Source organism: Montipora foliosa, chromosome 7 (genome assembly GCF_036669935.1).
Source record: "Montipora foliosa isolate CH-2021 chromosome 7, ASM3666993v2, whole genome shotgun sequence".
Taxonomy (NCBI): domain Eukaryota; kingdom Metazoa; phylum Cnidaria; class Anthozoa; order Scleractinia; family Acroporidae; genus Montipora; species Montipora foliosa.
In genome coordinates this window covers 33,020,086-33,037,109 of record NC_090875.1, presented here as the reverse complement: position 1 = coordinate 33,037,109, position 17,024 = coordinate 33,020,086, and the positions used below count along the sequence as shown (strand labels likewise).

The window sequence follows — 17,024 nt, the reverse complement described above, 5'->3', positions numbered from 1 at the left end:
GCACAGCGTGATTTTCACAGGTTTTTGAGAAACAACAGACTGAATTATTTCTGGCGTTTTCCACCTTGGTACATTTCTTTGTCGAGGTACGACCACTCATTCCGCTCGGTATAGAGTGCTTTCACGTGACGTCACGGCGGCCATGTTAGTGTACCCAACTAATCCCCTGGAAATTGAGCTTTATTATCATGCAAACATTTTCTTTTGTTTTGGTGGAAAAACAAAGTTACTGATCACGTTAGTGAGCGAAATTTCTCCCGGTATAAAGGGAAAAAAAACCTTTTTGTGGAACGTTTTGATCAATTCCGAAGCTTACAAGCACGCAAAAAGGTGAGAAATGTTTTGGTCATGAGCCTGCGTCTGTCAGGCCACCAGGTATAACTCAACATCGCATCTTAGGACTTTCTCCCTTTTTTCGCTGGAATTTCTTTCTTCCAAACTTTTCGAGTTTAAAGAATTTAATAAAACAATTCACGCTTGTTGGCTACCAGACTGGTTATAGCCAACTCGGCGCTACCTCGTTGGCTATTTACCATCTCATATCCAACGCGCTCTCGTGGAATAATTGTTAATTATTCGCAAAGAGCGCGCAGGGCATGGAGCTCCCAGTATTGTGGTCTGTCTGTGGTATATCACTGTCGGGAGGGTAAATTAAACGATCGTGCCCCGAATGGTTGACTGTCCACGGGTATTGTCCCGTAATGTACATAAATGAATTAATGTAGAAAGAAATGGTTGTCGAGGAAATTGTTAATCTAAGTTACCCCAAAATAATCAACGATTTTGAATAAAACAAGTTCCTTACTGATCTTGCCTTAATTTTGTGGGAGCTTAAGAAATCATTGAAGTGAAGCTATGATCTTCGCAGTTATGAGCGCAATTTTTGCAATTGCGTAGAGAAGCCTGAAAAATTCAGAACTTCAACGGGGTTTGAACCCGTGACCTCGCGATTCCGGTGCGACGCTCTAACCAACTGAGCTATGAAGCCACTGACGTTGGTAGCTGGTCATTTGTGGGTTCTAATGATCCCGTAAGGAATAAATCAATGATGAAATGGTATATGAAATGAGGCTTCTCTTCGCAATTGCAAAAATTACGCTCATAACTGCGAAGATCATAGATTGACTTGATTTCATATCCGCAGTTCATATATGATTCATTTCATAGACCATTTCATCATTGATTTATTCCTTACGGGACTAAGATATATTTGTCTATTTTGCCAGTCTAGTGAAACGGTCGCCGTCGATCGAAGATTTTAAGACCCCCAGAAGAGATTTACTGAAATTTAAACCCACTCCCAGTTATCTGTACCATTTAATCTTTATATAGTTGGAAATAGTCGATAGAAGAACACGTTTTTTCTCTAAGGAGTATCTCTAAAGTTAGGTTTGTAATGTAATGTTTCCATAAACGGAAATTTACGCAACCACGACAAGAATAGTGGTTTAAATTTGAAAAGAATGAAAGATCTGTCGACATCGAAGAGAATTACGTGATGCGTGATTGTCGGAAAAAATACATTTAAATAAAACGCTTTTTTTTTGTAAGAAATAGGGCAAGAAAAGCCTCAGTCAAAAGACCTTCCTTTGAAGGGATATTGATGTCATATTCCCTCACATTTAACTTTAATACTAAAGGTGCAAGTCCCTTAAATATCGGAATACCTCTGAAGAACATTATTATATGCTTTGGTTTTTATGTTTTTGAAGCAGTTTCACAGCAAGTTGAAATCTCATCTTTGACGACGAGAAAAGTAGAAATGTAATATTGAAACCTTCGTAGGTTTTCGAGTAGATCAGCCGACGTCAAATATGCTAATATAATTGTTTCCCGCCCACACTCACTGTATGCGCAGTCATTTACACTAAAAGGTTCTCTCATCAACTGGAAGCAGGTGATTTCTGGATAACAAGCTTCTGCAGAGTTGCGGCCATTTATTTAAGTGTTTAAGTAACGGCAGATAGTGAAGTAATTTAAAGCAAGCCTGACTAATTGCACAACTAGAAAAGAAAATTCACTGCAAAAATGTAACGGTTTGAAAAGAGATGGGTGAAAAAAGATATTGCAAGTTTTATGGATGATGACGGTGCGGTTACACTAGACCTCTTGCCCATGGGGAACCTTGGGGTTACGGCTTGGGTTAGGTTTACCCTGGGTTATGATCGACTCCCCATTTTCGGTTACACACTTGCAAATTACCCAAGGGGAAGGTAAGCGTTGGCCTGTTTTGGTGGGAAACTTACCTTTAAGATAAGACAAGATGAGATTTATTAGCTTTTCCACTAAATGGTTTTTGAAAAACTAATTACAATACAAAATACATTAAAATTAATGATCTAAAAAAAAAAGTAAACATGGAAGATCTACATCTGAACGACAAACTTTTCTTTGGCTTATTTTCGGTAATTGTCACGATCGGCGCTTCTCTTAAACTGTCCACCTCAATTAAGTTCAGCGATTCATCGCTTCATTTTAAAAAGGCAACAAAGACGCCGACTTCAGTTAAGCTTTCTCTAGTCCTTGCAACTCTCCAATTTATAATTTAGAAGTCGACTTGCTGCTGGCCAGAAAAGGCGTGCTTGGGTATTTCCACGTCCGCAGTAGTTCACACAGTTGATCACTGCATGTATTTTCCTCGCGTTTGGCAATCTTGTGATTGGTTGAGCCGCTTTGGGGTTTTGTTAACCAAAAGACTTACATCTGGAACTGTCATGGGCAATTCTTTTGTTCTTTTTGACGTATCCACGGAAATTTCCCACAGGAAATTTTCCTTTGGGCAGATCCGTCACACATAAAAAATTGCTTCCCCGTGGGGAATAGCCACTTACCCAAGGGCAAAATGGCTAGTGTAACCGCACCTATTATTGTGACTATTCACCTCTGACCAAACGAACAAGGGCTTGCCGTTTCGCTTCGGTTACCGAGGAGCAAATTTTATCGATAAACTCGTCTGATTATTGAACTTGTGTGGTACATACTAAAACAATTATTCCCCTCAGTGTCGGTAAAAGTGGTGGAAATTGATCTCCATTTCGGTAAATGATCCTCAACTATTCTTAACTGAAAATGAATCACATGCGAAAAACTTGAGTAATTCTAATCTTAAAGGAAAAGCGAATTAACAATAACCGTACTGTCTCAAAACGTCAGATACATATCGAAACCTAAAACTGTTACTTAAATAACGGAAGGTGCAATTAAAGAAGGATTGGATTCCATATAAGTAACGAGGGCGTATCATTAATTAATACACCATTAATTACAAACAACAGCTTAAAATTGACGCCATATGCATTAAGACCCGTTCAAACGGTCATGATAGTTGATGATAGTTGATGATAGTTTCAACTATCACGCACGTTTGAACACAAACTATCATTCACTATCATCAACTATCATCAACTATCATGCAGTTTGGACATGTTCAAATTCGACATGATAGTTCATGATAGTTTTTTCCGTTTGACCGAGCGGATGATAGTGCATGATAGTTTTTCGGTCAGCGGGGGTAACCAAGGCGGGCTCAATGCAATATGGCTACCGCAAGTTTGCCATCGTCCTGTGAGAAACAACAAAACAATAATTTGGACGAATATTCGGACGACAGTGACGCTGAAAGCGAGAAAGTGAGAAAAGCTAAAAAAGCTAAAAAACCAGACAACGAGAAGTGGAGTAGTAGTTTGATATGCAACCTAATAGATGAGTACGAGGCACGGCCATGTTTGTGGAACATTTTTTGCGATGACTACCACAATCGGGATGTAACTGGAAAAGCGAAGAAAGAACTGGCAATAGCTGCTCTTCTCGGCTGATACACAGCCATTTTCGTCACGAAATTCAAATCCCCGCCATATTTGTTTACAATCGCGCGCGGTAGGAGACTAGGTACCAGTTAGCTACGCCAGCACATTGCGCGATTTCGTCAACTATCATGAACTATCATGGACCGTTTGATCGCAAACATGATAGTCAATGATAGTGAATGATAGTTGAAACTATCATCAACTATCATCAACTATCATGACCGTTTGAACAGGGCTTTAGGGGAAAAAACTCTCTAAGACCTTTTCGCCCTTATTTTGTCCACCATTACTCTTTAAATTAAATTACATTGCACAAGCCATCTAGTTCCCATTTCCAATTTATTTTAGCATTAAAAATCAAGAACCTTTATTACCTGGCTTGGTATCGCCGATGTTCAATCTGATGTTTAAAACTATTTTTGTAATATTTTCATTTCCTTAATAATACTTTCTATTTTATTTGTTTGTTTGCTGAACCTTAAACAAAAAGGAAGAAAGTAATAAAAAATATACATATCTTTAGCTCTGCTTTTTTAAGTTTAATGTAGAAAACAAAACTTCATATTAAACTTTGCTAATTGCTATCGGTGTGTGTATTTACTTTCCGGAGAGAGCTGAAAAGATTTTAAAAGTCTTAACTAATTGCCAAAAAACCTAAGAAGAGTCTAAAATTAGCCCTCTAACAAGATCTAAGAAGGTTGTTTCTTCCAAACATAGTACTTGAAGATATACTCCCGTGACTTAGGATAAGTAAAAACCCGAACGGATTGTTGAACAGACCACTTTTTGAAAAGCACATTATTCTAAATATAAGCAGTATAAACACAACTTTCGGCCCATGCACTATTCAATAGCTTTCACTTCCCATTATGTGATAAACGCTTTTTGGTAATATTCTTGAGCTCTTTGACAATTACAAATGACAACTAATCGGTGGGAAGGACAACTGTAATATCTTTTTCAAACACTTGCAACATGAAAATGGGTTTCTTAAGGGAAACGTATTGAGCAAAATTTGAACGAAAAGGACAGGGTATTAAGGCTTGAAACCAGGGCCCCGGGGGGGGGGGGGTACTCCCTTATAAGGCCTTAATAGGGACGTGCGGCCAGCCAGGGTATGTTTTTCGGGATTTTTGTCTTGAAAAGGGTATCGAATTTATCATTTTTGTCTTAATCAGGGTAACAATTTATCAATTTTTGTCTTAAACTGGGTTAAATGTCTTAAACAGCGTATCAAAAATCGGAATTCTGTCTTAAAATGGGTAGGAAAATTAGCGATATTTGTCTTAAACAGGGTCAGGGTATGAGGGGCCGCGCCGTACCTCCCAACCCAGGAATATGTCGAGTACCCCCCCTCCCCCCCCCGGGACCAGGGCCCGGTTGTTCAAAAGCCGATTAGCGCTAATCCCAAATTAAAAATTAACCAAGGAATTTATTTCTCTACTCCCAAATGCTGTTCAACGTTGATATTCGGCGGAACTTTACATTAGAAGAAGTCAATCTTGAAAAACAAAAATTGGCAAATGAAACAAAAGTTTACGCTAATCCTTGATTAAGTTAATCGGCTTTCGAACAACCGAGATACAAAGCTAAGAACTTTAAGCGTTTTCGAAACGGTCGCTTGTTGTGCGTATGTGGGCGTGTTTTTTATTTTGTAGACATTTTTGTTCTCACAGGAGCATATTATCTTCATTTTCCCCAAAAAGCAACGAATAAAAGAGAAAGCCCCCAGGAGGAACGAAGAAATGAATATAAGATATTTGGATGCTTTTAGCACCGAGTGACTTTCGCAGCTGTCCTTGACAAAAAATATTGCCCTAATTGAATGTTATTCGTCGAAAAGTAAATAGAAATCAAATACAACATCGAAAACAAGCTGTCAGGTGCTAATTCAATGACGACTGAGACGACAAAGTGGCACCTTGTGAGCCAACCCCTACGGCATTAACAAAGACTTTTAAGGTAGTTGCGTTCCGACGAAGGAGGACGCATTGTAGTTGTGTCGTTTTACGAATGTCCCGAATATGTTTCGCGGATATCGATTCTGATGCCTTGCGATCTCAGGGTTTGGACGCCATCTTGGACTGGCTGGCCGACGCCGGGGCACGTGACCTCAATCTGATGTGATTGTGAATATGTCATGCCTCGACATCGGGTTACTATCGCCATGCCGGCATGCTCAAATGAAAGCGGTAAAAACTCCCCATATATCCACGTGCTTTGCAGTTGCACGTGTTGGTTGCTCGACTGTTTTCTTTGTTGTTGTTTTCAAACGTAATTGAAGTTGTGTTAATTTCTTCGAAGTATCCCAAGCAAATATGACTAAAGCTACTTATCAGAAAATCAAAAAGCTCTGTAGTAGAAAAATAGACACCACAATTCGCCCCCGCATGGCAATTCGTGTAGGCAACGATGCCGAGTTGTGATTTGTCAACTCGGCTACTTTTCACAGGAGATTCAAATTCTCTCTGCGTACTGCCAGAAAGCACCCCACAAGTCCACTTTCCCTGAATATTTCCGGGCAATCAGTGCAATAAAAAATATTTTTTAACTAGACATCGAACGCACTTTGCTAATCTGTGATTACTACTAGTTTTAACTACTTCACAGTTATTTTATCTCTTAAACTATCCTTCAAGATGATTCCACAGTCACAAATGCGCATAAATTACTACGCGTAACCAGCGGAGATAATTAATATTTACTGTAGAAAACAGACAACTTTTTTAAAAGACATGTTTTGGCATGCTTATGCATATGCCATCATCAGTTTAATGAGTTCCTAAGTGTGGACAGTTATAAAGTCAATGGGTAGATGAAAAAATTATACAACATGACATAATACAAAAGCGGGTGTTATTTACAGCGTGACACTAAACATCAAGGTGTAAACTAAAACGTGAGAAAAGTGTTCATTTAAAACTCAAAGAAGATTTTTATATAAATAAGATCAAACCGGAACTTAATTGAGCCATTACAACACTTTTCTCACTTTTTAGTTTACACCTTGATGTTTGGTGTCACGCTGTAAATAGTACCTGCTTTTGTATTACGTCATGTTGTAATAATTTTTTCATCTACCCGTAGACTTTATAACTGTCTACACTTAGGAACTCATTAAACTGATGATGGCATAAGCATGCCGAAACATGTCTTTTAAAAAAGTTGTCTGTTTTCTACAGTATTTATTATACTTGCTACTGCGACCTTATGGAATAATATTTACCTGCAACTTTCAGCTATTGAGGCCAAAATCGACATTTCTTTGACAGAGCAGTTTATAAACATGAAGCTACGCTGACCTATTTTTTCTTTTTCCTTTTGTTGTGAGATCTTAAAACTAAATATATCTCTATAATCATCTCTCTTGGAGACAATTGTCTTTTAGATCGCACAGCGAGGAATGCTGGTAATACTTTTAGTCAATATATTTTTAAGGATGTATACATGTGCTACTTTTATCAATAAAATAGTAACACTAATTTTGCTGTTTTTGCTTCTCCAAAAACTTTTTTGGGAACTTTCCACTCAGAACCCGCGACAAAAAACAACAAGGTCCAAAGGTAAAATTTATCGAACTGGCATAAAATTCTTGCGATCTCAAAAGGAATACGTCACAAAAACGCAACGCTTACGCTTTCATGTGCACTTTGCGTGTGAGCCGAACCTAGACGAACACAAATTCACAAATTCACTAATGGCAGAATGACAAAAGATGTAATTTTTCTAAGCTACAATCAAGGATTGATTTCAGAAGATGAACTTATCGTTTTATTACTGGGTTGCCGATTTCAATCCAGTCATAATTTGACTTGAATTTCTCCGTTTTATTTTTATTTTTTTCCGTGTCGGAAAATGAAGACCCGTCACTACCCTACTAAGTATTGTCTTTGCGCTTAGAGTGTTCTGCGCGTATCTTTGCTAGGTTTCAGCTGGGGGTAGTAGAAATGCGCAGATTTTATCCCGTGGACACAGTGCAAGCAATGGCAGCGAGGCCGATTTAACGCGAATGGTGTTTTATTGGAACTTTAAAAAATATACCCTTATGGAGCTCACGAATGGAACCTAAATAAATGTTTTAGTTAGTGGAGAGAAACCCCTTCTTGTAAGGAGGATTCTTCTATCAACACCAATTAAGAAAGCCACAAAGGTTGCTAGGTTAACTGCTGCTTCATGCATTACTATTAAATAACCAACAGATATTTTTGAATCCGAAAGAAAAAAAATTCCGGATAAAAGTACCGTGGACGTATCCTCAAAGACCCAGGGGCAGATAGTGCGGAGACCGGAGCGGGCGAGAAGAATGCAACGAGGAATAAGTACGAAGGAAAAATAAGAGCTCTTATATTATCTTCGTACTTTTGCTAGTCGCGTTTTTTCCCGCCCGCTCCGATTTTGTCCTTGTCCCCTCTATCTACCCTGGGTTTCTGAGGATGGTGAGGACGGGGCCTTAGTGGTGACAAAGGACGCTTCTCCCTCTCAATGGGCCAAGAATTAAAAAAAAAAAAAACAAAAACAAACAAAAACAATAGGTACGCTTAAGGACTGATCGAATGGAACGGAAATTTTACAGAATATAATTTCGGACATTCGGCATATCTTGCAAAGTGGGCGTTAAGTTTCGGAACAAAACGAAAATTCCGTCGCATTGGTTCGTTTCTGGTCGCTGTTCACATTTTGGGACAATACTCTTTTATGTGATTGGTTTCGAGAGGCCAACCGGAGAATTCTGCTCTATTCGCCACATGAAATTATATTTAATTCAAGCTTCTGGTTACTTATTTCAAACGTGTACAAAATTTCTAAATTTAGAGGAAATCATTATTGTCCGCCAAAACTTTGATTGCCAACATAAATCATCAATTCATAGAATCAGATTCACGAATAAATTTCATTGATTGTCTGAGATAATAGCTAATTCATTTTTTGCTCAGAAGATAAGAATAACGAGAATGAAGTGCAAAGGAATGAAGGTGATCATGATATTTGATATTTGATATTCTAAACAGAAAAATCCACTTACCGGATTCAGGGTTATCAGCGTATACTGATGTTAGTTTCTCCACAAAATACTTGAGACGAAAATATTTCGTGTCGTTGTTGAACTCGCAAGTCTTGTCAGGAGGGTTGTAGTTGAGGCTTTAACAAGCTGGTTGCATGTTACAAGCCATGTAACAAGAAGCCAGACGCTTAGCAATGAATGATTGATACGAGTGATCAACAACAGCGAAGCCATATTCCCACAGGGGTTGATAAGTACATGATTTAGCAGGTGATGCGTGGGTATGGGAAAAGATCAGACAAAGAATGACAGGGAAAGCTGCCATTGTTTTAGTGTTTCTTCGAAAAGCGCATTGTTATTCTTTCGAAGAAATAAGAGAGCCAACTCTGTTCCATAAAACTTTAACAGGCCAAAAAATAACTTATTCGTGTAATACATACGGGTTATTGAGAAAGCGTGAGGCCAAGATGGCTGGATATTGACCAAGTTCTCATTTTTAGTGTGTACAAACCGAGACGAGGTCGAGGTCCACAAACACGCAAAAAAAGAAAGAGGGCAATATCCAGCCATCTTGACCGAATAAGCTTGGTCAATAAAGGATTTATTATATTGGATGAAACACCAAAAAATGATTTTTGATCTTGGGGGACCACACTTGGTCCCCAAGCGAGTAATCCCAAGCGGGCAGTATAGCTCCATCTTGCCCGCTCTGGTAGCAAATCACAGCGCAAGATTTGGTTCATTATGCCCGCTCACGGAGTTAGTCATATAATAATGTAACGTTTAATAGCGACCGTGCCTTATCCTCAGCAACTAATAAGTGCAATAATACGTGTGCCTATTGTGGCGTTGTGCTCGCAGGTTTCGAATTAGCCTTAGCATGTAAGCTTTCTCCAGCTAGAGAACTTTCCAATGCTTTCCAATGCGGAAATTTCCAATGCTTTTCGACCAGGTAAGGCAGCTGGCCATGATAGAATTCCCATTTCCATCATAAAACAGTCAATTCAAATTATAGCCGATCCTTTAGCTCATATAATCAATTTATCTATCTCTCATGGCATTGTTCCCGACCAAATGAAAATTGCTCGCGTGATACCACTCTTTAAAGCTGGTGATCGATCACTCTTTTCGAACTATAGACCGATCTCGATTCTCCCTAGCTTTTCTAAGTTTCTTGAAAAGGTTGTTTATAACCGTCTTTATAATTATTTAAGTAAACTAGAAATTCTATGTGATAATCAATTTGGCTTCAGGAAAAATCATTCAACTTCGTTAGCATTGATTGACCTACATGAAAAAATCTCTCTTGCTCTTGATCGCAATGAACATGCCGTTGGCGTTTTCCTTGATCTTTCTAAGGCCTTTGATACCGTCGATCATAATATTCTGCTTGACAAACTCGAACACTATGGTATACGTGGCGTGGCTCTGGACTGGGTTAGAAGCTACCTCTCCAACAGGTTGCAATTCGTTCAATTTAACAGTCAATGTTCCTCTCCTCAAACTATCTGCTGTGGTGTCCCCCAGGGATCCATTTTAGGCCCCTTGTTTTTCTTGCTCTATATTAATGATTTAAATAACGTATCGACGCTCGTCGAGCTGATTTTATTCGCTGATGATACTAATTTATTTATGTCCCATAAAGATCCTGTATACCTGGCAGCATCACTCAATTCCGAACTTAATAAATTATCCACTTGGTTTAAGGCAAACAAACTCTCCTTAAACCTGAAGAAAACAAACTTTATGTTATTTAAGCCTAGACAGAAAAGGTATCATTTTCCAATGCAAATATGCATAAATGACCAGAGAATCGAACAGGTTAAGGAAACGGTCTTCCTCGGTGTAGTCCTTGATGAACATCTGTCTTGGAAACCGCACATTTCTCAAGTAGCTCGTAAAATCTCGAAATCAATAGGTGTCATTAATAGAGCAAGATTTTTTCTACCTAAACCTTGTCTAGAAACTCTTTATTATTGTTTAGTTTATCCTTATCTTCATTATTGTATTATTGTCTGGGGATCTACGTACAAAACCAATCTTCGCCGTCTTGTCTCTTTGCAAAAGCGAGTTATCAGAATTATTTCTAAATCAACTTTCGATTCTCATTCAGACCCTATTTTCAAAGAATTAGAACTACTAAAACTTTCCGATATTAGACAGCTAGAATTGGGTAAACTTATGTTTGCTCTTAACCATTCTCTTTTGCCTTCAAAGTTCAACAATTATTTTTCTTTAAACAAACAAGTCCATAGCTATGCCACTAGACATGCGAACGATTTTCACCTTCCTTCTTGTAGAACAAACTTTCGTAGATTTTCTGTCAGTTTCCAAGGACCTACTTATTATAACTCTATAGAAAACGATATTAAAGAATCTTATTCTCTCCACTTATTCAAAACGAAATTGAAAAAAAAATTATATATGAATTATTAGTTATAAATCTTGTAGTAAATAGTTATATTTCTTCTCATGTCTGATATTATTTTCATTCTTGTTGTTACTTGTATCATACTTTATATTCTGTCAACTCAGTCTATGTAATTAGTTAATTTATACTTACCTTCATTGTATTTTACTTTCGATCCAGGCCTTACCGTTAATGTTAGCTTTATTTTTACTCTGAGGGAGCCCAATGTCTATAAGCCTCATGGTTTCTTTTTGGGCTTCCTCGCCACTTTCATTTGCTTTTGTGTAACTGTTTTGTTTTATCGTTATTTGTATTTCGTGGTAAATCAAATAAAGCTACTATAAACTTTTGGCAAGGTTAGGGTTAGAGTTAGGGTTAGGGTCTGAACGCAAATTTTGTGAACTTTGTGATATTCTTCTTCAATTTTGGGTGGTCATTGGTTGACGAATCTTGAGGCGTCTCATTTTCAAGCAAGCGAAGAAACTTTGTCCATGTTGCCACGTCTCAACCAAATGTCTTACTGGTATGCCACGAGAAACATTGTCAGCTACGTTCATCTCTCCAGGAACATGTTTCCAATGGGTGGGGTCTGTTTTGGTTTGGATCTCACCGACTCTGACTGATACAAAAGATTTAAACCTCTTAGCCTCACTACTGATCCATGCTCAAACTATCTTGCTATCCAGGAAAAGAGTAACTTTCTCAAATTGGAAACGGGATTCGTCCACAATCATATGGTCTTACACAGTCGGAAGACTGCACCCTGAGGCTTCAGGCCAGGTGTCATATAGGGATATTTTCCACACACATGTGGAAAAATAAACGCTTCTATTTGCGCATCGTTATTGTTAATGGACAGGTGGTAAAAATATGCAAGAAACGAGTTGAAATAAACCAAGTCAGTTGTAAGCACTGTTGGTCACTTTAGTCAATGTAACTGCTGATAAAGTCTGAAGACTTAAATCAATGGACAATTTTTCGGTTAAGTGTACAAATTTTTTCTCTCTACCTGGAATAAAGTAAAAAGTAGTATTCCTTTCCAAGTTTCCTACTTCAGAAAATCACAACTTAAAAAATTACGTGTTAGTACGTACATTAGTGCCAGGTACAGAACGATTCACAAATTTTGTGACAAATGGAATTTTTTTGCACAATTATTATTATTATTATTATTATTATTATTATTTTTAATATTATTAGTTTATAGGCAGTAGGTAAAGGAATGTGTTTGTAAATAGTGGTGTTCTAGGTGTTTTTGTATGTAGGTTACTTTTGGTTCGTAAGTCTGTGCGTATTGTTGTACTGTTTATAACAAAAAAAAAAAAAAAAGGAAGAGACAGGAAACAGCGGTTTTGCAGGGAGTCAATGAAAAAAAAAAGGTATTAGGAGTGGCATGGAACTGTCACACAGACATGTTTACCCTTAAAAAGGTGAAACCTGAGTTACTACTCTCCTCAGAACCGACTGAATCCTTTCCAAGAGAAAGATCCTCAGCCAGGAGCTACGATCCAATTGTCTTTTTACCCGCATTTCTTATCAGAACCAAGATAATAAGCCTACAGGAGCTGTGTGAAAAGAGCGTCGATTGGGATATGAAATTACCCTCGGAAACTCAAGAATAACGGACCAACTTGCTTCAAGAAATGATGAGCCTCAATGGCACATGCTTCGAGAGATGTCTGACACCACCTGATGCAGTTGGCCGCCCTGTACTCTGCGTTTTTCTGATGACTCTGAGGACGCATTCTGTTGCTGCGAATATGCACGATGGCAGCTGTCAAGTGGAGAGTACGACGTACAATTCATTGCAGCAAAATCAAGGGATCTAGCTCAAAAATGGGTAAATATCCTTCAAAAGGACAAAAACATTGTTTCGACTAGAAATTGTGGAAAATTTCAAAGGGTCCCCATAACATTGAGACTAATTCAATACTTTTATATCGAAAGGGTTCATGAAAATTTCCATGTACCTTGTAACATAGAGACTAGTTCAAACATTCTATACCGAAAGGTTCCATGGAAATTTCCATGCACCCTGTAACATTAATTAGATTAATTCAAAAATTCTTGTCCAAAAAGGTACATGGAAATTTCCGTGTAGACATGTAGCCCGTACCATTGAGGCTAACTCAAAAATTATACACCAAAAGGGTACATAAAAATTTCCATGGACCTTGTAACATTGAGACCAATTCAAAATTTCTTGTCCAAACGGGTACATGGAAATTTCCATGTACCTTGTAAGATTGAGACTACTGCAAACATCCTATACCGAAAGGTTCCATGGACATTTCAATGTACCCTGTAACATTGAGATTAATTCAAAAATTCTTGTCCAAAAGGGTACATGGAAATTTCCATGTAGTACATGTAACCCATAACATTGAGACCAATTCAAAAATTCTATACCCAAAGGGTCCATGGAAATTTCCATGTACACTGTAACATTGAAACCAATATAAATGTTGTTACCAAAAGGGTAAAAGTAACGTGAAAATTATTTACAAAAAGGGTTTATGGAAAGTTCAATGTACCCTAAAACAGTAATACAACAATTATTATTAAGTTTAATCATGTAACAATTACAATCCTTATTGCCACATAAGACAATATTTCCAACACAGTCTGTTCCCTCCTTGTCACTGTCTGATTGTGCTTTACATTTGTGGACAAGGGTTGTGATTTTCTTCTTGAGTGCATTAACAGGACTTTGTTTCTAATACATGTAAATGCTGAGTATTCACTATAAATTCAAGAGATGGCTTCAGACAGGAAGAAACTGAAAAATGTATGAGAGAAGAAAATAATCGTGTTGATTGTCAAAGACCTAGCTCACTTTGATGACATTTTAACTCTTACAGCTTGTACATGTATATCTACAGTTTCTATAATTTGTTCAAGAACAAAACTACTGAGTTCTTTACAGAGAAAAAAAGGTGCTTCCTGTTCTTCCATACCTGTTTATAGCATGCATCATTTATAAACATCACAGAGGCAGGAAGGAATATAAGTTTTTGATAAGACCAAGACTTGTTTTATTAATGAATTTGACACTAAATAACTTTTTACAAAATAATTATTAGCTTTATCCATAAACATGTACTTTTCACACGCTATGGCGGCGGCTACTCAGTGAAAAGTAATGTATATGTATTTTTTGGGGGCTGGCTTGGCAAGGAAAGCAATTTTCCCCGGCTTCATGAAAATTTTTCTCTGTCTACTTCAAATTTTCGGGAGAACCCTGAGCAACTCCAGCTCCATCAACCGTGAGCTTTTAATTCCCTGGTGCAAGTATTCTTTTGAGTTAGGAGTTTTGTCCCTGGTCAATTTCACATGCAAATTTGTCTAGAAAATACCTGAAAACAAATCATAATTGTCCTCTAGTAGAACTAGGCCCTGTAAGCTATTCACACGTACTAAAAGCTTCCTATGTGCATGTTAGCTAAGCATCACTTCTATCTATATTAATTATTTAAGATATCAATTTATATCCCTATTACCCGCTTTCCATTCATAAAAGAAAAAAAAAACCTTGTAACAGTTCGCCTTTTTAATGAACTTTTGCACGCATGGGCAGGCCGCGTGCGGGTAGTTGCCGCTCAATTTCCAACAGAAAGTCTGGAAAATTTTTATCATGACTATGAAAGAGAAAGCTTCAATTAAAGTCGAAATCAAAATCATTTCCGGTTTCTCCATTTGCCATTTTAATAACCTTAAAGCCTGGTTCCCACTTGTGCGATAAGCAGCAGCATGAGTGTTATGCAACGTTCACACATGTTCCATTTACAATAGTGTTCCAATTACAATAATGGCATGGTGAATTTACAAAAATATTAGTGGTTTTGTTCCAGTCTTATACATGGAAATTTCCATGGATTAACAATTGGCATGGTGAGATTACAAGAACATTAACGATTTTGTTCCAGCGTTATACAAGGAAATTTCCAAGGACTTACTAGTGATATACACCTACCTGTAGTAAGATTGTAAGATAATAAGTAGTTTTGATCCAGCCTTGCACATGGAAACTTCCATGTTTCCTTACAATTGGCGTGGTAAGATTACAAGAATATAAATGGTTTTGTTCCAGCTTTATACATGGAATTTCCATGTAATTTTCCATGTTCCATTTACAATACTGGCATTGTGAATTTACAACAATATTAGTTGTTTTGTTCCAGTCTTATACATGGAAATGTCCATGGATTTACAATTGGCATGGTGAGATTACAAGAATATTTATAATTTTTTTCCAGCCCTATACATGGAAATTTCCATGGACTTACTAGTGATATACCTGCAGTAAGATTGTAAGATTATAACTAGGTTTAATCCAACCTTGTACATGAAAATTTCCTTGGATTTACAATTGGCATGGTAAAATTACAAGAATATAAATAGTTTTGCTCCATTTGTTTTGAGTGAGTTATTCAGCGTAAAATAAATTACATTGTTTTTGTCTTACGTTATATTTTTCTTGGACAATATTACAAAATGTATTGCAAATATTTGCCAGAAAGTGGTAAAGAAACGTTTCGTAGATTGCTTTTTTTTGCCAAATTTTCTGTACTTCAGAAAATCTCAAGTTAAACAATTACGTGTTTACTTTTCTGTTTGTATTTTGATGTTCACTTTTGCCCAAGGGCAAGCTACATTTGGAAGAACTCCATTTTTCCTTCTGCAGTGCCATAGATACAATTTGCCTATTCTCTATTTTCGAATTCCCCATAATACACTTTGTTTGCCCCCCAAATTTTGCATAAACCATTGTTTTTAAATGCTCTTATGCAGTGTCCCCAAGAGCATTTGAAAACAATAGTTTATGCAAAATTTGGGGGGCAAACAAAGTGTATTATGGGGAATTCGAAAATAGAGAATGATTATCAAATAATTTAGTGTAGGGCATATTGAAGAAATCACTCCAAGTATAACATCTTGTAGGTTGAGACTTATCTGTTGACTTGTTACCTGAAATATATGTAGTTCGAAGGCATTCCAAAACGTATTTTAACGAGGACAATGAAACAGAATTCGAAGATGGTATAAAGTTTCCTTCTCGTTGTTTCAGAAAGAGCAATTTTTTGTTTTCAATGTAATGGATCTTATACAATTTATCATTAGTGTTCAAAATTGTATTTAGGACTTTCTATTGAAATGACTTTAGGTAAGGCTCACAAGTTACAGTATGTGGAAGATGATAAAGACTTTTCAAGTTGATCCTTAGTAACATTAAATTCCCGTTGGAAGTTTATACTATTGTTTGGAAGGCGAGCCTTAGCGCCAACTAAGAGGGTGTAATAGTGTTTTGATTTTGCTTTAGATACATCAAATATGCAATCATAATGTTTGAAATCGAGATTTCATTTTATCCATTTAATTTTTACAATTGTCTCTCTAAATTTTCTTTGTAGAGCAGAGTATTGTCATAGCTAAAGAAAACCCCTGACGCTTTTATTGGTTTGTTCGGCCATTTGATACCAAGTGGTTTGCTGTCGCTTTCTTTAGTGAGCCAAGCCATAACCTCTCTGTTTTTGACCTATTTAACAACTAGACGCGTAGCCCGCAAAGGCTACGGGTCAATAACCCATGAGGCGAAGCCGAATGGGCTATTGACCCGCTAATCGAGGAATATTAATAAGCACGGGGCCTCTGTAGTCTTTGAATTGTTGTTTAGATCAGTAGCTTTCGGGAGAACGCCATTTCATTCATTTCAACCATTTGCTTGTCATGAGCTTGAGCAAGAGAGAATGTTGGTATTGTCTGCACTGTATACCGTTCTCTGCCTCTGTGCATCGTCTCCTTCGAC

The 17,024-nt window shown here is 37.4% G+C and overlaps 1 protein-coding gene across 1 annotated transcript in view; it reads left to right on the top strand.

Annotated features, from left to right (window-relative positions):
• The window catches only part of LOC138011857 (uncharacterized), a 330,121-nt gene that overhangs the window by 219,513 nt on the left and 93,584 nt on the right, over positions 1 to 17,024 (top strand). The gene's annotated exons all lie outside the window — the stretch shown is intronic.